Source organism: Oryzias latipes, chromosome 23 (genome assembly GCF_002234675.1).
Source record: "Oryzias latipes chromosome 23, ASM223467v1".
NCBI lineage: Eukaryota > Metazoa > Chordata > Actinopteri > Beloniformes > Adrianichthyidae > Oryzias > Oryzias latipes.
The window spans coordinates 7168686-7190698 of NC_019881.2; the positions used below are offsets into that span (position 1 = coordinate 7168686).

At 41.8% G+C, this 22013-nt stretch overlaps 2 long non-coding RNA genes across 2 annotated transcripts; one reads left to right on the forward strand and one right to left on the reverse strand.

Moving 5' to 3' along the window:
- Window positions 1-17231: 17231 nt before the first annotated feature.
- On the forward strand, window positions 17232-18133 carry LOC111946948. Its single transcript, XR_002872801.1, has 2 exons — window positions 17232-17335; window positions 17730-18133. It is a non-coding gene; the product is annotated as an uncharacterized LOC111946948 (long non-coding RNA).
- On the reverse strand, window positions 17925-18417 carry LOC111946949. The gene is made up of 2 exons (XR_002872802.1): window positions 18335-18417; window positions 17925-18159 (listed from the first exon to the last, which is right to left on the reverse strand). It is a non-coding gene; the product is annotated as an uncharacterized LOC111946949 (long non-coding RNA).
- Between the last annotated feature and the right edge of the window lie 3596 nt (window positions 18418-22013).

The following is a 22013-nucleotide window of genomic DNA, read 5'->3' on the forward strand; positions in this document are numbered from 1 at the left end:
GGCTGGCAAAGCCACAAAAAAATTAAATAAATACATAAATAAAAAACAAAACTCCACTGCTGCACCGGTGGAGCCACTGTTTGTCAGTCATTTAAGAAAATTTTACAGCAAACATACTAAAGAAAATTAGTGTAAGAAACCAACTGTCACCCAATATTAATACAATATCGAAATTGCTGTTAGTGGCCCAATTTTTTGGGACTTGATGATGCGATTTCTACCATACTTTCAAAGACTGGTCATTTTGATTTGATTTGAAATGGTTTATTTCAAGAAATTAAGTAGAAATAATACACAAAAGCAATACAATCATCAGTTATACATTCATACAGTAACTAATCAAACTTAGGATAATTAGACATATTAATAAATATTGCTTGAAAGGGAGTGGAAGGAAGCGAACTTATGTAATCCCACCCCGTTATACTATAACCATTTTATTACATGATTTATCAATATCCGGTTCCTAGCTTTTATCAGACAGAATTAAGAATCATAAAGTATCAATAAAGCACTTGACAAAGATGAATTACTTAATTATTATGCAAAAATAACTATTTCAGAAATCACCATGTGTCATAGTGAATACTTGTAGGTTGTAGGTTGAAACGCAGGCGTGTCATGTGAATTTTCCATTTTTTCACCCCCTAAACCGTGCAAACTGCGAAAGGAGCCGTCATGCAGCCTATTATCAAATGAGGAAAAGACAATTAGAGCATAGTTTGTCTCTGCATCCCATGGGCGTCCTATACTTAGGTATCACCTGCACACCCTGTGCGTGCAGCATTCGTGCACAGTCAGTAAGGAACCAGTACTTGCAGTTTATAAACTCAGCCTTTATTTATTTGTATGGCGCCTTTCATTTCGGCACTTAACATAAAAGCAAAGTATGAAAATTAATTTAAACAGAAAACACAGGACAATCACACACAGAAGGGACCCCTCCCTTACCAGATTCCTCCCTCCACCCACCCAGTTCCCCAAGTAGAACCTTGAACAAAAATGGAAGAACTGCAGGTTGAAGAGACAGTCTGGCTCGGTACTGCTGGGCAGAAGCGACCAGAATGTGTGTCATATGTGTGTACAACTTACATTAGCTTAATGCAATGTTTTTCAACCAGTGTGCCGCGGCACACTAGTGTGCCGTGGGAGATGGTCAAGTGTGCCGTGAGAAATTGCCCTCATTAACTGATCTAAAAGCAATTCCCATCTCCAGGAAATCAGCTCTTTGTTCATCCAAACAGGCCCTGATAAAACACTGAGAAGTTAAGAATATGAAATATCATAAAATTATTTTTTCTTTGTGTTTATATGATTCTATTAAAGACATTTTGATAAGAATAATGGGATACCGCGATTTAGCTGCAGCTATAACTGTGTAAGGAAAAGTCCCGCCCCTTTAACTGTCTCCACCAATCATTCTTGAAGGCTTAATCACATGTCATCAGTCTGACCAATCAGAAGTGGTTAAAGTATTCACTTCCTTGTTTCGATTTAGCGCAAAAAAAGTCTCTCTGTTCTAACAAAAATACCAGCTAAAGCTCGTCTTTAGCGGTGTAGCTTTGCACAGAATCTGGTATCAGACCGTGGAACAAGTGAACAAAACCATGAAGCTCAAAGACGCTGGTCTTTCTGCGGTCGGCGGATTACAAGCACTACATCTCCCATGATGCAGTAAAGTGACTGTCTTAGCGCACAATGAGTCTCTCCTCTGAACGTCTTAAAACAACGAACACACATCAAACAGTTTTTGAATCTTTTGACTTAATTTTTAATACATCTTTTAGAAAAAACAGCTGCAGCTTCCAGCGTTTTCTGCAACAATTATCACAAAAATGCATGTGAGATTGCAGAGCGGCTGTAGATCAATACAGACTGAGCTTTTTCTTTATTTATCTATTTTTTTGGATGCTGGTGTGCCGCGGGATTTTTGTCAAGGTTAAAGTGTGCCGTGGCTCAAAAAAGGTTGAAAAACACTGGCTTAATGAATGCTTCACGGTACACTTATCATAGGCACAACATTAGCAGGGTCCATTTTCATGACGTTCCTTCAGGTGGAAGTACGAGGGAACTGACAGACTCACCTGTGCTGCCTGCGCTATCCTTGTGCTATCCATTCAGGCTTGTGGGCTGAGCAAACGAGTCAGTGTGGGGTCTTGTGGTGTCCAAATGACCCCACCCTTACATTGACATGTTATCCATACCATGACAACGGTGGATAACGGTGAAGAGGATTTCATGTAATCCATGAAAATCACTTATCATTGAAGAAAAAGGTTCAGCGCACTGTCTTGTGGGGTCCAGACGACCCCACTCCCAACATCAAAGTGCCTTGGATAGCACAAGGGCTAAAGGTAATTTTTTTGGGGTCAAATTTCAAAATGGCAGCCACCTTCTAAGGTTCACCAAAACTCCAGTTGTAGTTGTAGATGTAGGCGGCAGAAATTTTTTGAAGATCACTCAAAGAAATGTTTTTTATTCCACATATTGTGCAAAAATGTGAAAATTACCAAATTTCACACTTTGCCACAAAATGGTTGCCAAGCCATAAGTTCTTTAGCCATCCCATAATAATTTTAAAACTTCGATTGGATATACCTTACACGTGTGTAGGTTTTGTCAGTGGATTTGGAAATCTTTTTTTCAGCCACATGAGAGATTTTCATTTTTTGACAATTTTGTTTGCTGTGATGTCATCAGTTCGGGGGGAGGGACCTTCACTATGCCTAAAATTCCTTTTCACAGGCTACTAGGTGCAAATATTGATGAGTTTTAAAGATGTAGCAGAGGTGGAATTTTTCGCTCATAACCCTTGTGCTGCCTTGTGGGGTCATCTGGACCCCACAAAACAGGTATCGGCTTGTTCAGCGCACTGTCTTGTGGGGGTCATCTGGACCCCACAAAGCAGTTATTTGATCATGTATACACACTTGTGAGATTAGTCAAGAACTGATGGGTTATTCCAACACCTTTAGATGTTTCCTTTTATTAGCCAGGCTTGGGGGGCTAAGCAGCTATCAAAACGCTCCCAAACCAAGTCAAAGCTGGGTAAATGTTGCAAAAGAAATCAGGATAATGTATGAATGGAAGTGAAAAAGTTTGGTAACATAATTATTTGGGGTGTTGCGATCAATTTGAACAAAGATTCGAAAGATTCCTTTTCCTCGATTCACTTGGAGTCACTTTAACATTGGGAGTGGGGTCATCTGGACCCCACAAGACAGTGCTCTGCACCTTTTTTCTTCAATGATTTGCGATTTTTACTGGTTTCCATGGATTACATGAAATCCTCTCCACCTTTATCATGGTAATGACAACACGTCAATTCAAGGGTGGGGTCATCTGAACCCCAAATGATAGCACAAGGGATAAGAAAGAAGGATTGCACAAATAATGTGCTCCTTGCAGTCCAGGACTGATGGGGGGCCAAAGGGCCGTCGACTCGCTCTTCTTTGGGAGCGGAGCCACGAGAGCCCCCTCTGAAAACAGCCGAATTTCCATGAACGACTCCGCAGTGACGGTAACTAGGAATTTGCTTGTCACAGCCAACTAAAACACAACCTTTTTGGTCTCAGTCATAACATGGTAAATTACAGTTATGGTGCTGCATAACAGACGTGATCATTACTGCCTCAGTTACAGTGCGCACACACGTGGGTAACCACGCCATAAAAAAGCTGCTGGCTGTTCTACCACCAAACATTAAAGCTAACTCGCTTACACAGAAAAAAAAAACAACAAAATTCATTGTCATATTTTTACAATTTTTATTTTTTCTGCAGTTGGTAAGCTGGCTGATTGTCTCTAAGCTCAAGAGTTGACTCTTTGTCATTTCTACCCAGAGGAAACCCTCACAGATGGGGATTTAGGTTGATGGCTAATAATCCTCCGCAGCATTTTGTGTTTTTTTTTTTTTTTGCTACACAGAGGAGTATTGGGATGAAAATAGCTCACTGTCACTGGAAAATCTGAATCATGACAGACCCGCTTACAAGCCCCCAAATCTATTCTCAAGGCTGGAACACGTCTACAAGGCCAGCCACAAGCCCGCAGACAGGAAACAGTGAATAACAGGTTGATGCTCACAGAGACATGACAACAATGAGATCAAATGAGGAAATTAAAAGATATTCAAATAGCATGCAAATTTGATGTAATCTTTCTGTTATGAAGCAGATTGGGACAAACAATTTGACTTTTAGAAGTCTTGGTGCTTAAAAAATCAACTAATGGAAGCTAAATGCTGTAATAATTTTAAATTTTAAAGTTATAATTAAGTCAGCATGAAAAGCATTCTGGGACTAATGTTTCCAAACCGTTTTATTTTCTCTCACGAATTTTATTTTATTCCGTTTTTTTCTCCGTATTCAATTGAGTTTGAGGGACCCAAAAAGTTAACAAATTTAAAAAAAATCCTGCTTTTATTTTGGTGACACTTCTTACACCTCTTGTCTCACCAGCAAAGCTTAGGACAAAGTGCAATTGAGTTTTCAGAGACATGTCAATCCCTTCATAATTTTCCTTAACAAACAATTTGTGCTAATCAGCAGTCTGCCTAATATGCACCTCCTCTTATCTAGGAGGCCAAGGCATAAATAACATTAAAAATGAAAGAAAACCCAAATCATTCAGCTTCCAAACCAACAAATATACTTTAATAAAGCTGCCAAGACAATTTTATTTATAATAAAAAAAGGGTTTAGTGTCCCAGATGTAAAGACAGCAATTGAAAAGAGAAGCATTTAAGTTAGGCATGTCCAAAGTCTGGCCCATGGGCCAAATGCAGCCGTGTTCATATTTCTACTTTTCACACTTTTTAAGAGCTGTGTGAACGATTTGATTGTGATTTAATTACATTATAAGCCATAGTACAATTGTTAATAACGGTGACAAAAAAAACCCCTTGGGCAGTAAAGATGTGATTGAATGTGTATTTTAAAATCCTTATCCTCCAATCCCGGACGAGCCCCCAATTTATATTACACCCCAGTGTAGGAGATTAAAAAAGGATGTAGCATTAAGGTAGGAGAACACTAACTGCTCCAACAAATCAAAAACTATCACAAAGGCAACAGGAATCGAAGTAGTCTGGGTTTTTATTTACACAAAAATAACCAAATTTTGACCAAAGCATGCTAATGCTTATAATGTGTCCAACGTGTAGCGCGTTACAAATAAGTTCTACAGATACTGTGAACAGTACAGTTGATTAAATCTGACTGACTGACTTTTTTTTTAATCTTTTGTCTCGCCTAATGCGCCTTGTAGATCCTTGAGCCTTATATGTGACACAAGTCTTTAAAAAAAGACCATTTATTATAATCTAGATACCCCTATAGTGTGGAAAATTAGGTAGGTACTAATCTGCAAAGAAAGATGGCAGAAGAAAAGAGACAGAAAAACTCTCAGTCGAACAGAGAGTATAAAAATAAAACTGAGAGATGAATACAATCCAAAAAGTGCTAAGACCGAAAAATGTAAACAGAATTGCGTCCTCAGCCATAACATGCTCTTTTGGTCCAACACTTCCCCTGCAAAAGTTTTTCCACTGATGCCCACCACGGTGCAGATTACACAACCAGAAAAATAAATACAAAAAGCATTCTCCACTGGGTCAGTCAGCCAGGTTGGACGTCTGCGATCGGACAACTGGACAGTGCGACCTTTAGAAAGGTCAGCGGATGGAATGAGGTGGCTAAAGATAACACACACGCAAACACACACACTGAAGAGCTTATGAAAGCAGCAGAAATGCTGAGTCACCGCTGACGAGCAAAGGTAAAACGCCTCCCCTTGTTCTTCCGCACACCAAAAACAAAAGGTGACTCCTAACTGTCACAGATGTCTTCGCTCTTAAGTCGTTTTTGATATAGCCTGAAGTGACCTTTAAGCTGATCTACAGTGTCACTTAAAATGATACAAACACACACAGCGCTAATCACTTCTTAGTCACTCATGGCTTTAGGGTCCATGGCTGAAGTTTCAGTCGCTTTAGGTGACATAATGCTGAGCTTTTTTTGAGTTTATCTGGATAAGTCGGGGTTCAGGAAGACGCTTTTACAAGTAAAAAGTGTTTACCGACGGTTCTAAACACTTAAGAGAGAAAATTTCTCCCGTTGGTTAAAATTGGAATATGATGAGGTGATCCAGAGGGGTTATTGGTGTTTGTAGAAACGCTGGTTAAGGTAATGGTGTTAGATAACACTGTTGTTTGTTCAGTACTCTAACTCAGGGGTCTGTGGAACAAGGCCACAGAGGAAATGAAATCACATAACTTAAATTATTTCGGTTTTATTTGTTATCTGAATCTGAAGTTTTATTTTGAAAAAGTACCGGATTCCCTCCATCTATGACTAATTCTTGATGCATAATATATGCATGTAATATTGCATCATATATGGAAACCATCTCTCAATTGTTTCAAAGATGCAAAAAGTTGCAAACATGGTGAGGTCATGTTAATGGTTACATTTAGAAAATGCGAGTTTTTATTCTGATTAAAATGTTTTGTTTTGCTGCAACTATCACCTTAAATAATTAGACTTGTCTGAAGGTATGTTATTATTATTTTTATTAATTCTGATTTTCTTTAACCTTTCCCCTGACTTTCATACATAGTTGAGGGAAAAGCTTTGCTGGTTGTGTAGGCGCCAAAATGCAGGAGACCAGGCTTGGCAGCAGAATCCTAAACATTTAATAAACAAGCTTGAACATAACAAAACCCATGAAGAACCAAAAAGGAGACAGAGCAGGTGACCTCATCCTGGTCTACGGTGGCCTTGAAGTACAAAATACACTAACAAATCACTCAACGCAAAAACATATTAAAGATAATGACATTTCCTCTCTGCAGACATCATGTTAGGCAAAGGGTGTCTGTGATTGCCCAGGATGCGTTTAAGCCCGAGTTAAAGCTCTCACCCTCTTCTGCAGCACAGAGTCCACCCACCTGCCAATCACAAATGCACACGTCTTTATCAGTTGGTCCAACCGATTGCAATCCCTTGTGGTCATACTGCCACCCCAACATACAACCCCAGAGAAAACACCACTTACCACAACCGACTGATAAAAGAGGAGCAACACACATCAAAAGACCGTAGCTTTCTTTGGAAAAACAGTCTACCCTGTCCTTTCCTATACAGAGCCCAAGCATGCTCGGTCCAGTCCAGTTTGTGGTCAAGGTCCACACCTAAGTACTTATGGGTGTCAACCAGCTCGATTCTTTCTCCATCGATGATCACTGGTTGGTAGGAGGGCTTCCTACCAAAGTCAATGATCCTCTCCTTGGTCTCTGTGGTGTTCAACACAAGACCATTGTCCATGCTCCAGGAGGTGAATCCGGTGATGAGCTCCCTGTTCTCACTTTCGTCCCTTCTCTTTACACACGCTATAGTAGCGGTGTCGTCTGAATACTTCTGGACATGACAAGCTGCAGATGCATAGGTAAAGTCAGCAGCGTAAAGTGTAAAGAGAAAAAGCGATAGTACAGTTCCCTGTGGTGCACCAGTGTTGCTCATTCATTTCCCAGATACACAGTGTCCCAGTCGAACATACTGTGACCTTAGAGTCAGATAGTCGTGGATCCAGCGAACATAAATCTTAGAAATCAAATGGCTTGAACTGGTAAAATTGATGCGCTCTGGTCTGCTGGTATCTCCTAATTTTACCTTCTGGTTCTTTAGTCTTTGTGCGATCAACACAAGTATAACACTCACTGAGAAATGTCAGCTGTACGATAATAGTTTTTAACCGTTTTAGGAAGTCATCATCAATGAAGCTGGTGTGGTTGAAATGTTTTCAGAGTCTAAGAGCATAACTCTTGTTACAGGTCTAGGATACAATTGAATGATTCAGAACCCCCCGTTCACACTCATCATGAACAGACTTCTTTGTGTAAACGGTATTTCAACCCTCAACTATGTTGTACAATCAGATTAAACCCCATAAATGACCTTTTCTCAGAGATACTAACTGACCTCCCCTTGAATTTGACACTTTATAATTTAGCTCTCGGTCAGTGTTTCTCATAATGATCGCTTAAGAGCTGCTGATTTAAAGCTGAGTCATTCAATTGCTCCAGCTTAATCATCCTTGAAACCCTTTTAGACAAACATGCACTTGATTACTTCCAGGTCACATGCGCTTCCCGGCAACCAAAACCAAAAACAACGGCATTCTTTGATAGCCATCTGGTTAAATGCTAACTATGGCAGGAATGTGTGAGGGTGCGGGCCCGTGTTAGCCCTGCTTTATCATGTGAGGGTTCTTACAATACCAGAAATCCTCCACACAGATCCACAGAAAACATTCACTCGCCCTCCCGTGTCCACTTGCACAAGAATAACAGAGAAAAAAAACGGGATTAGCCATTGTTAGGAAATGCAGGCAGCACCCAGTTAAGAATAAGTGCAAGTAATCACCCTAAGAATGTAAATATCACAGGTATTTGAAGTGGACACAGGTGAGTAACAATGGCTAAACCCTTCAGCTGTATGTGTTGTGAGGTCAGGTGGGGTGAATGGAGTTCAAAATAAGTGTCTGGGTACTAGCATGAACAAACAGGTTGCTCCAACTGTGGAAAAAAAAATCCGGCTGGTTTTGCCGACTGTATTTTACCTTTTTATTTAAGTGTGCAATATTTACTCAGATATTTTTAGAGCATAAACCTAAAGATCGTGGGGCTTTTTATTTAAATGTGTGTGGACCAAAAAATATTTAATGTCCTTGCAGCCCAACAGAAGTAAGAGATTAACATGGAGAACCCCCCCGACCCCCACCCCACCTCGAAAAAAGGGCAGGAAGAGGACCAGCCCCAAGGAATCAATCCCAGGGATAATAAATATGAAGAGGAGTAGCCACGGAGACTCTACTCAGGGACAGGACAAATGAAGAGAAGTGGCCTTGGTGACCCTAGTTATGGACAAGCCACATGAAGAGGACCATTCCTGGTGACCCTATGGGGAAAGGACACATGAAGAGAAGTGGCTTTGGTGACCCTATAGAGACAGGACACATGACGAGAGGCGGTTTGTGTTGCCCTTTAAGGACAGGACACATGAAGATAAGTGGCCTCGGTTACCCTACTTATGGACAGGACACATGAAGAGGACCATTCCTGGTGACCCTTTAGGAACAGGACACATGAAGAGGACAATTCCTGGTGACCCTTTAGGGACAGGACACATGAATAGAAGTGGCCTTGGTGACCCTACCTATGGACAAGCCACATGAAGAAGACCATTCCTGGGGACCCTTCAGGGACAGGACACATGAAGAGGACCATTCCTGGTGACCCTTTAGGGACAGGACACATGAAGAGGACCATTCCTGGTGACCCTTTAGGGACAGGACACATGAATAGAAGTGGCCTCGGTTACCCTACTTATGGACAGGACACATGAAGAGGACCATTCCTGGTGACCCTTTAGGAACAGGACACATGAAGAGGACCATTCCTGGTGACCCTTTAGGGACAGGACACATGAATAGAAGTGGCCTCGGTTACCCTACTTATGGACAGGACACATGAAGAGGACCATTCCTGGTGACCCTTTAGGAACAAGACACATGAAGAGGACCATTCCTGGTGACCCTTTAGGGACAGGACACATGAATAGAAGTGGCCTCGGTTACCCTACTTATGGACAGGACACATGAAGAGGACCATTCCTGGTGACCCTTTAGGGACAGGACACATGAATAGAAGTGGCCTCGGTTACCCTACTTATGGACAGGACACATGAAGAGGACCATTCCTGGTGACCCTTTAGGAACAGGACACATGAAGAAGACCATTCCTGGTGACCCTTTAGGGACAGGACACATGAATAGAAGTGGCCTTGGTGACCCTACCTATGGACAAGCCACATGAAGAAGACCATTCCTGGTGACCCTTTAGGGAAAGGATGTCATGGTGGCCTGTCAGTTACTCTCCCCCTCCCCCGCCTCTTCTGCTTTGGATGTGACCAGCTGATCTCACTCACCTCATCATTGCCTCTGCCTTCATAAGGATCCTGTGGATCATCAGTCTATGCCAGTTCACTGTTCCTCCAACGGTGCTTAGTCTGGCCACGTCTAGTTCCTGTGTGTTGTCATGTTTCATGTTATTAATTGCTCCTCTCGCTCTGCCTCAGGATTATCCAGTTCTGATACTGACCTGGTTGCAATCTTCTGGTCTCACGTGCTGCGCTCCTGGAATCCCTCTGCAAGACTCCTCCAGCCAGCCGACGCTCATCCCTCTGGGGAAAACGCCATTACTCACCTTCAGCCAAATTAAAACTCCTAAAATTTTCTCCTAGTCTGAGTCTCCTTCCGGGTTTCAGCATCTGGGTCACTCTGTTTCCTAGTCATACCATGACAAAGGACACATGAAGAGAAGTGGCCTTGATGACCCTATAGGGACAGGACACATGACGAGAGGCGGTTTGTGTTGCCCTCTAGGGACAGGACACATGAAGATAAGTGGCCTTGGTTACCCTACTTATGGACAAGCCACATGAAGAGGAGCAGTCCCGGTGAACCTTTACGGACAGGACACATGAAGAGAAGCGGTCTCGTTGACCCTTTAGGGACAGGACACATGAAGATAAGTGGCCTTGGTTACCCTACTTATGGACAGGACACATGAAGAGGAGCGGTCCCGGTGACCATTCAGGGACAGGACATATGTTTATGATATGCTGATATGCAACACTCTACAGTCATAAAGTGTTTATGCAATCACCAGACATCAGCTGACTCTGTCCCCCTGAAAAGCGTCTTTGCCTTTCACTTTATTCATATAAAATGTTTCACATTGAGGCGAAGGCGAAATGCAAAAACGTTTTACTCTGCGTTGAAATTTGTTGAGAATAACTGTAATCAAGGAGTTACAGAAGTTCAACAACCTGTTCTTTTTTTCTTGCTTAACTTCTCCTGTCCAACTGCTGAGCAAACAGACAAGAGATGATGGACTCTTGTGTTGCCGTAAAGGGTCATAAACCTTCTGACACAAAAGGAGTATGTTTGTGTAAACCCGTCTTGTATTTGAAGCAAACCTTGATTTATATCAAAATATTTGCATGCATTTCTTTTTTCAACCGGACAAAATATTGAAGAAAAAGAGATAGTGGGATATTAAAGATGGGGGATAAGGGTACAAAAAGGGGGGTCAAGAAGTTGGAGGATAAAAAATTCAGATAAAAAAAATAGGAAAAGAAGAAATGCAAATAGAGGAACCAAGATGTGTTTTTTTAGGTGTCACCGGTGACATTTCCGGTGTTACAGAGTTCCAGTCTCTCTCTGGTCATCTTTTGATCTATTGTAAAAGCGTTCCCATTGGTCTTTTGATCATGATTATGCTTTTCTTAGCCTCAATCCAAAAACCATTACCGCTTTCCATGACATGGTTTCTGCAGAGCGGCAGTAGGAAATTAGAAACTCACCTCCGAGTTGTGGACGGGACAGTTTGCGTGGAGCAATCCCACCCCCCTTTCCCATTCTGTCGATACGCTTTTCCCGCTTGATTCAACCCTCTCACACCTGTTATTTTAAGCTTAAATTTCTTCATATATACCCTCCATCATCCGAAAAATGTCACAAGAACGTGTTAAAAACATAAAAGAAAACACAATTTTCATTGGAGTGGTTCTTTAAGCTCTCACCTTGCTTTTTCCCTCGTGCTATCTTGTGGGGTCCAGATGACCCCACCCTGACATTGACGTGTTATCCCTACCAGGACAAAGGTGGAGAGGATTTCATGTAATCCATGGACACCAGTGAAGATAAAAAATCATTGAAGAAAAGAGGTTCAGCGCACTGGTTTGTGAGGTCCAGGTGACCCCACAAGCCAGTGGAGGCACGTTAACATTGGGAGTGGGGTCATCTGGACCCAAAAAGACAGCACAAGGGTTAAGGTGCTGTCAAAAGACGAAATCAACCACTTCAGACCATCAATAATGTGTGTTCGCTGGTGTGCCACTGAGTTTGAAGTACGTGCTCCAAAGATGGTCCAGTGCTGTGCACGCATGAGGTAGTATGGAGTAAACCCCACAAGGCTCTTCAGGGTCACATGGTGGCGCGACAGCAGGAAGGGGTGAGGGGACGGAGGCTGTGACAGCAGGGAAAGTGAGGCCACAGGTGGTCAGCTGCAGAGGAGATTAATCTCGGTGAATCTGGGGTGGGGAGCGTTGCTCTTGGAAGTGAAATCAGGCTGGGATGCTGAGAAAATATTACTGAGCCTTTCTGAAATATAATGCACCAATTTCAGTCTTAGCGAACTGACCCCGCTGAGCAGATATTCGCCTCTGCTTCGTTTTACTCCAGATTGATGCAGTGAAAGTAGGCCATGGGTGAATTTAAAGTATGGAGGGATGGGAGCAGAAATAAAAATAATAATGTGGACTGCTTCTAAGATCCAAGGGTTTGCGTGTGATGTCACAAGACCAGAATCATCGCTCTGTTTTTTTAAATATCTCAGTGAGGCCCGTGAGCCGCACGTGAGGGGGGGGCTTCCTCTCCGAGGGGTAACTTTATGCTAAATGTGTCGCTAGCAGGGAGATTTATGGACTTTGTGAGACCGACCCAGCTCTGCTTTGATGTCCGGCGCAGCTGTCGGACCCCGTCATCGAACGCCTCTCTCTTCCTATCCTTCAAGCTCCTGACTTTATCTGTTTGACGCCAGACCAGAGATTGTCCTCCGGAGAGACTTCTGACTGGAAAATTAATTGGAGAGCAAATTCATTAAAGAATGTTTGCCTGAAGTACAAACTGAATGAAGATGGATCTGAGATGGGAAAAGGAAGCTAACAGTCAGTTTACTAAATACAGTGTTCCCTTTTTTATCGCAGCTCTTAATAATATCTTGCGATAAGTTGAATCTGAAATCCAGGATTTTTAATGTTTGAAGGGGATAAAAATCCTCACTACACACTTGACAGAGTCTCCGATAAACATGAACATTTTAACACTTTTCTATCTTGTTTAAAGAAATTCTTCATATAATATAACAAAGCCGAAGATCTGATTGCGATCAAAGATTTCTGTAACTTTGGCAAACTGAATTCTGTACAAGAGACACGTCACAGGAGATTGATTGACAATGAACTACAGCCAAACAGAACGCAAAACACAAAGTGTTGTAAAAAGATTATATTCATGCAATTTGCAGAACAGCGATACAGCAATGGAACTCTGTAGGTTCAATTGAATGCTTTTATGCTCTTTAAAAAAGATAAAAAAGATTATTTTTATGCTTTAGTTTTCTTTCACCCTGCACTTTCGAGAGTGGACTGAACTGCAGTTGCAACAAATGTTCTTTAGGGGGCAGTGTTTCCTGAAACAAACTTTAATCAGCTAGTATTGCTAGACTTTACTTATCCTACAAGTTTTTTTGTTTTTTTTTTGGTATTTGGCTGTTTTATTCTTTTATGCAAAATACAATAAGCTAACATTTTATATCGTCATGGTTTCCTGTCGCTTTTGGACCATAAGGTGCTCTTAAAATCTTATGTGTTAATTTTAGTTGTTTTTTATGCACCTGGAAGTTTTTCTGTGGTACACACTGCTCAAAAATCTGTCCAAATAATTTAAAAACAGTGAAAGTTAAAAGATAAAGATTATTTTTTTTAAACTGAAGCTGCACCTGTGGGCTCCTCAGAGTAGATTGCAGCCTTTAAACTGTTTCTGTGCGACTTCCATGTGTTTGCTCAGTTTCGATATATTTTTTCTTCATTTCATAATTTTTTACTCCCTAAAATTGTACAGATCAGTCAGAGTAAAACTGGAAAAATATTTTAGTTGTAGAAAAGCTAACCAAAATATGGAATAAATAATGTAATAAATGATTAAAATGAACCTGAAGTATTTAAAGCCAGAATTTCTCAACACCTAAAGATTCATGTCATGAGAAAACACATTAACTATGGGGGTTTGTTTGGGAGCAATCAGTTCACCTGTCCAGGCCCGGAACCTAAATCCTGCCCCATGACAGGTAGAGGGGCCCTCCCCCACCTGGCAACCCTGAACACAATAAAGGGAGCTGAGAAACTACAGAAGCATTGAAACCTTGACCTTTTTGTAGTTCATAAGGGCATCACATCGCCGGTTACAATGTGGGTCGGTGATTTAGTGATGGCTCCCTCTTAATGTGCCCCCCCCCCCCCCCACCTCAGCTATTTTGGCTGCAAAAAGGTGAAGGACATCAAACACTTTAGGCTCTGGGTCGCTACGAGGAGAAAATGAATGAACGAAAAAGATTGTAGGACTTTACTGACTCCTAGATTAGCGAAGTTCAAGTGGAAGGACCTCTGTGGAAGCATGACCACGCCCACCAGATAAACTCCAAATATCTAAACACCTATACAATTAGTATTTGCGAACATTTTAGCAAGTGTTACTGAAATTCTGCTAGTCAAACCTCTAACATCGGGGATGTCGCTGACGACATTTAACTAACACACCCTGACCTAAGATAACCTTTTGGCCATTTACGCGATCAATCTGCTGAATTACGTTGATTGCATAAAAAGTTGAAGAGTAGAAGTATAATTATACCACCTTCAGGAACGCCTGTTCAATTGAGTACTTAAATTCAAAATGTCCATCAAAACACGCATGAACACACGTTTTGGGCTTGCGCATTTAAAATTCACGTGTTTACGTGTAGCTACACAGATTTTAAAGACCGTTTCTGGGCTTTACGTACAAAACAAGTTGCCATTTAACATACGTTGAAGGTTAAACGGTTCAACTTTAACCGAAAAGGGATTTGGATTTGATAGTGAAGTACGGAAGTATGGATGAATTCACAGAAGTACCAACCATTTGAAAATGGATTATTCCGGATAATATTAATAGTAGAGGTTTTCAATGACAAGAAATTTTTCATGTATCGTAATAGAATCAGAATCAGAAATACTTTATTGATCCCACACGTGGGAAAATTGTTTGTCACCTTAGCAACTGATAGAGCTGTGAAAGAAGAAAACTTGGAGCAGGACACGCTTGGCAGGCCTGGAAACGCCTTGGGGTCCGCTCAGAGGAGCTGGAGGAAGGTTCTGTGGTAGAGGAGGTCTGGGGATATAGGTTTTGACTGCTGCCCAGTCCCATATGAGTAAAGGAAAATGGATAGATAGATAGAGAGAGAGAGAGAGAGAGAGAGAGAGAGAAAGAGAGAGAGAGAGAGAGAGGTGATGGATGGATGGATGGATGGATGGATGGATGGATGGATGGATGGATGGATGGATGGATGGATGGATGGATTGTTGTATGGTTGGATGAATGACCTGATGGATGGATCAATAGATAGGTAGGAAAATGGAAGGATGGATGGTTGGAGGTATAGATTGTTCCATGGATGGTTGGATGGATGGATAGATTGTTCCATGGATGGTTGGATGGATGGATGGATAGATTGTTCCATGGATGGTTGGATGGATGGATAGATTGTTCCATGGATGGTTGGATGGATGGATGGATAGATTGTTGCATGGATGGTTGGATGGATGGATGGATAGATTGTTGCATGGATGGTTGGATGGATAGATGGATAGATTGTTGCATGATTGATGGATGGATGGATTGTTGCATGGATGGTTGGATGGATGGATGGATTGTTGCATGGATGGTTGGATGGATGGATGGATAGATTGTTGCATGGATGGTTGGATGGATGGATGGATAGATTGTTGCATGGATGGTTGGATGGATAGATGGATAGATTGTTGCATGATTGATGGATGGATGGATTGTTGCATGGATGGTTGGATGGATGGATGGATTGTTGCATGGATGGTTGGATGGATGGATGGATGGATTGTTGCATGGATGGTTGGATGGATGGATGGATAGATTGTTGCATGGATGGATGGATGGATTGTTGCATGGATGGATGGATGGATAGATTGTTGCATGGATTGATGGATGGATAGATTGTTGGATAGATGGATGGATAAATTAGTAAGATTTGTGAGGTTTTACTGAGAATCAGTTATTCCTGAAGGTGCTTGAAAATTTAGAAAATATAACAATTCCGATTACAGTCATATGTAAAACAATAATTGAACCCAAAACTGCAATGTTAAGACTAAAAATGTATAATCTGTTGGGTTTTCAGAACCAGCTCTTTTATTTCAAGTGACAAAGTCGTAAATCTTCAAGTGGAAGGCTTATTTTTCAGCCCAACCAGCTGGAGGGTCTCCTTTTGTTATCCAAAAACTGCCTCGTGTTCCATTGGTCAAGAAAAGGGCAGTACTCTAGGAAAAAAATGGATTGGTGGAAAACTATTTTATTATCAAAGCCGGATCAACACACCAGTTGTGTCATGCCGTGTCACAAGGGGTTGGGTCTACTCATTCTTTTTCGTGTCAACGTTCAGGGATTGTGACAAAGTATCCACTTGTCACGTGGCTGTAATTGCTCATCACTTTTAAAACACAACCACCAAATGTTTAAGATTTGTTTGATTTTGTCCCATTTCTTATCGTCTCTTCCTAGTGCCCAAAGACCAAAATGGTGGCCAAGGCCTTCACTTCCTCTTTAGGAGTTGGGCATAGGAAGTGGAAAGGATTTGAATTTGTTTGCATACCCTATGGTTGTAATGATTTTAGTTGTTTGTTTATTTATGTTTTCTTTGTTTACAGGACTGTATGATTTACAAGACATTTCTATCTTTTGTTGTATATTTACTTTGGCTGTGTCCGAATTACCGCCCTAACCCCTAACTACTAAAACCCTATATAGTGCGGCACTAAATAGTTCTCTATATAGTTCTCTGAATTTTCAAAGCAATTCGGACACCCGTGCTCACTAGTTTTCTCTTTCGGGTGTTTTCGAATGGCGCTTTGCACGAAAACAAAGTGGCGCATTACCGCCACCACCTGGTCTGGAGGGGTACAACTTCTATTTGACGCCGAGAATGACACCCATTTGTCAAAGTAAAAATATAATAAATATGAACATTTTATGAAGACTATTTATGAATCTGCTGTTTTCTGATCATGGAAAACGTGGCTGATTTATAAATAATAAGATTACAAACACATTGGTGTAGATTTTATGTATTTGCTGATAAATAACCCCCCATGTCATTAGTCCATGGCAATATTTATTTTTGTGCCGCTGAACGATTTACGGGCTCTTGCGAGGAAGCATTTTTTTTCTGTAGTTTTATCTTCTACCTTACTGAAAATAGCTTTATATATGAATCTGTCCGTGTTCCTGGCAATAATTCAACCATTTTTCGTGAGATCAAACCAAAAACGAGCAGATATGCAGCATCACAGGACAGCGAGGAGGAGGAACAGACGTCTCAAAAGATTTCCTCTGGATGCCCCTGACCAGACATGAACAACCTGTGAGTTAAACCTAAAGTTTTTTTATTAGTTCAATTTAAGCATTTGTTACTAATTGTGCTCAAGGTTACACAGTCAGCTGGGTAAGAGTTTAACATTCTTTTTCAACACTGGACTATGAGTTGTATAGTCTAACTACATGAAACACTTGTGAGATCAAAGTTTAGTATTTTTTATTCAGAGTCAAACCATATCACTTGTTTTAAACAAAAATACTTTAATTTTTAAATATTTATATAAAAATCCAAAATCCCAGCCAAAAATAAGCCCACGAGATTTTCCAGCATTTATAAATACGTCATAAACTAAAATTTAAGACATCAGAATAAAATGAAACATTAAAAAAAAAATCAGATTTAATTTTCTCAATGAAATAATTATTTTTCTATTTTACAGGGTTTTCCACATCTCTACTGCTTTGCCAACATAAAGGTGTCTGTCGTGGCCCTTCACGCTGACGGTCAGTCCGACACAAGACCATACCGGCAGACCCGCAGATCGGTTGACCCGCAGGACCATTGAGCATCTGGTGGAGCAGCTTCGGGTTCCTCACACTCTGGGGGGGGTGTACAGGAGACTGAGGTCCTGGTGTTTCTTTTCTGGCTGGCGTGTGGCGCATCTTACGGCGTGGTAACCAGGGCCTTTGACATGCCACGGTCCACTGTGAGCGGCAGACCGCATCCTCCAGCTGATGAGCAGGGTCACCCAGCATCCAGTGGGAATGAACTGCCATTAGTCACCTCTGGTTTTTTAGCAGCTCGCTTGTTCTTGCACCTTCCAAAAGGCTGTGGGGAACACTGATGGCTGCCACATAAGAATAAAGGCCCTAAAAGAAAATGCAGCTTGTCATTTTAACAGGAAACTTTTTATTCCATTCAACTGCAGGCTGTATGTGACTCTAATGCCAAATTTATAGATATTTTTGTTGGGAATCAAGGATCAGTCCACAGTTCACAGGTTCTACGTAAAAGCCCAATTTATGTAAATCAAACATTACCCACCTGAAAGATCCTTTTGGGTGATGGTGGGTATCCCTGCATTGCTCATCCCATCACGCTGCTGACACCCTACAGGGAACCCATGAGGAATGCGGTTCAGGCCCGTTACAACCAGCACCGCGCCAAGGCACACTCTGTGGTGGAGAGAGCATTTGGCATGATGAAGATGAGGAGGAGAGAAATATTTCTGGGGGCACTGGAAGTAAAACCAACCTTTGCAATGAAAATCATTGCCTTCAGTTCTGCACAATCTGTGCATCAGCGAAGGGGACTGCTTGGAGCCACAGATGTTGAACCAGTAGGACCAGGAACCAGTAGGACGGGTAAAGTGGCGTCCGTCTGCGAGGACAAATCTCTGCTTTCCTTTTAGCTCCAACTGTGACACACATGACTCTAGAAGACCAGGATTATTGTTAAGATGTATAAAAATAAATGTTAACATATAAAACGAAAATGTAAATATGTACATTTGATATTTATATGAAAATTCTTTTGAGATTGTTAAAAATGGCTCAGATTTAAATAATACATGTAAATAATTCATTTTTGTTACTGCATTTATTAAACAAATTGCAAAAACAACGATGACGTTACATTTTGTGAACAATATTTTAAACTCAGGTAACCTTAACAGACTCTCCTGTCACTCTTTGTCCCTTCGTGCTCTTTCCTCCTCTCCTCTTTCAACAACAACCTTTACCCCAACATGACAACGATTACAGTTTAATGATAAATAAATACAAATCTGATCAAGTGCTCTTACTCCCATCCGGCACGAGCTTGCCTGATAACAAACAGGCTATCTTTCTCCATCCACAGATGGATCAGATTTTCCTTATCCTCGTCAGTCCCCACATATATAAACACATTTAAAAAATGTGTTAATAACTTATTACTACGGTTAGAACTTACTCATTTTTTATGTAATATCAACAGCGTTTGTTTTTAGCATTCGGCGCTAATTCGCGCTAGCGTTAGCTTTAGCATTACCGAAATTGATGAGCTTCAAAACAATGTAGATAGTCGATTGAGGAATATAACCTATTAAACACATCATCTTACGTATTTACAAATATATTTTACAACAGATACTTGATACTTTTAAATATACTTACAATTTTAAGTCCTCTTTCTTGCGCAACCGTCCGCCATCTTCGAATCATTCAAGCGCAGTGTGGGTCACACGCAATGCATTCTGGTATGAATGCAGTGCATTCTGGGCAATATTCGCCGATCGAGTGAGCATCGATCCACACTGGTTTTTCGAAGAGAATTCTGGGAAATTTCTAGTGCACATGATTTTTGAACTGTAGATTCGGACAGCACTACAAAATGGCGACCGCACTATATAGTGCACTATATATGGGTTAGGGCGGTAATTCGGACACAGCCTTTTTCTTTATTGTGGCTGTTTATAGTGGCTTCCTTCCTGGGCGTGGCCAGCCAATCAACAGGAGCCCATAAAAGGGAAGGAGCTTCAGTGTGAAGCAGGATGAGTGTGTGTGAGCTGAGCAGCCAAGGTGTGTGAGCTGATAATTAAAAACCTGTTCCTGAACTTTAAGGTCATCTGCCTCCTATGTTAACCAGGCCACTCTAGTCACACCAAATGGTGACAGGGACTAAAAAGCACACAGGCCAGAACAGTCGAGTGCAGCATTTATTCGTTCTGATGGAAATTCGTCACGGCTCATGCTCACTGAACCACTGTCAAGTTACAGTCCACTGATGCACCAGCTCGATTACAGCTGCCATGAGAGCGCTTGAGAGCCACATGGACGACCCAACTGGTATTCCGTTGTCTGAGAGTGAGCCAATTCAAACTCTTTCTTACGTCGGAAAATCGTGATGCTGAATTAGCAGGAAGCCGGTTGAGATGTTGCTTTTGGGCCAAATTTAAATATGATTGAGTTTTTTTTGCCAAATGGCAAGACATTCCCACAAACTTCCACATGACAAAGTAACTGTCTTTAGTGGGGGCATGCACACCCACACACTGGATAATACGTCTGTGTCGTATTTGATACCCTTCTGCATGGCATCAAGGGCTCAGGTAGCCTGATGCTATAATCATGCTGGGCTTGAAAACGTGCGTTTAGGCAACCACTTCCAATGAAATATCCATGTCAAAGGCTTCCGCGTTCGAAACTCTCCCGTTCACACGCCACTACGTACGTTTTGAAGTCCATATTTGTGCTCTGCGAATACAAAATGCCCCCAAGTTAAACTAGTTGACTAGTTTGACTATTCAGGGACTCCGATTTGGTGGGTTCATATCCTTTTCCAAACATGGGAGTACCAACCGTTGATCACGAAGGAGAACTTAATACTGCAGATTTTATCCTGTCGGAATCGTATGACACCAAGTCTTTTGTTTATCAGAATAGAGCGGTGAAAGAAAAACCCTGGAGCGAGATTCACGATATTTGGACCGCTTTGACATTTCGCACCAAGCGTCTTCCAAATGTAGGTACATGCGTTAGTATGGCGACAGTTCAGTAGGAACTCTGTATGCCTAATATGAGTAAAAAAACCTACAAATGCCTGGTGTGCTCGAAGCATTGGGGTGCAGCGATTCCTGTCATGATGTCTCAAAGAACCTGGTGCTGAATTATTGGTAGTTTTTTTTGATTATTTGTGTGTTTTTTTGGGGGGGGAGGAAACGTCAAATCTGTTCAGAAGCTCCCATCTTTAATTGAACTGAGCGGACAGCTGTAGTCCTGGTGTGTCGACCACAGTGTGTGTGTGTGTGTGTGAGAGCTGCTGACACATTCGCAGAGTTGTTACTGCCGGTGGTTGTAGTCCTCCGTCTCAGACGCACAGCGGAGGGGAGGGCGAGGAAGGAGAACACAAGAGAGGCGAGGATGGAAGGAGGATATGATCCGATGTGAAAAGGGGTGGAGAGGGAAACCACAGAGAGGAAAAAGAAGAAGAAGAAGAAGAAGGGGGGGAAAGGGAATGACAGACAGACAGACAGACAGTGGGTGGGTGTGGAGGAAGCCAGGATGGAGTCAGAGCTGACAGGGTGGTGTGACATTTTTCTGCGAAGGACAAATCGTTCCCTAAAAAAAAAAAAAAAAAACTAAAAAGAAAAAACAAAGATGTGGAGAAAGGGAGGACAGAGTGACACTGCGGCACAGACTGCGGCAATTTCAAAACCCCTTTTTTCCGGCCAATTTTATCGCCAGGACTCAATCAAAGATCGCCTAATTGGCTCAAGTGTTTGGACAAAAACCGGCACACGCCGCGTATCCCCTCCTAAAACCATCATATGTGCGGGATTTGTACAGACGAGATTAAATCATCGCCATCTGTCCCCCCACCATATCTCGGTTAATCTCTCATTTTCATTCACTGAGTCCTCATTATGTGAAACCGTGGCGACGTAAGGAGGCTGTTATCCAATTTCCACTGGTTTACTAACCTCTTTCCCAGCTGAACCGCTGCTGCTCACTGTCTCCTCCCATCTCCCTCCGCTTCAGCGGAGGCTTTTTAAGGACACGGCGTACCCAGTGCCCTCTCCTGCCTCCTCCTCCTCCTCCTCCTCCTCTGCTCCACTTTCTCCCATCCTCCCCTTACCTACATTACAGCAGGTCCTTTCTATTGTGTCTGCCACATTTTTTTTTTTTTGTTGTTGTTGTAGCTGCTCTGCATTCCTAACATTCCATTCTCCAACATCTGGGCT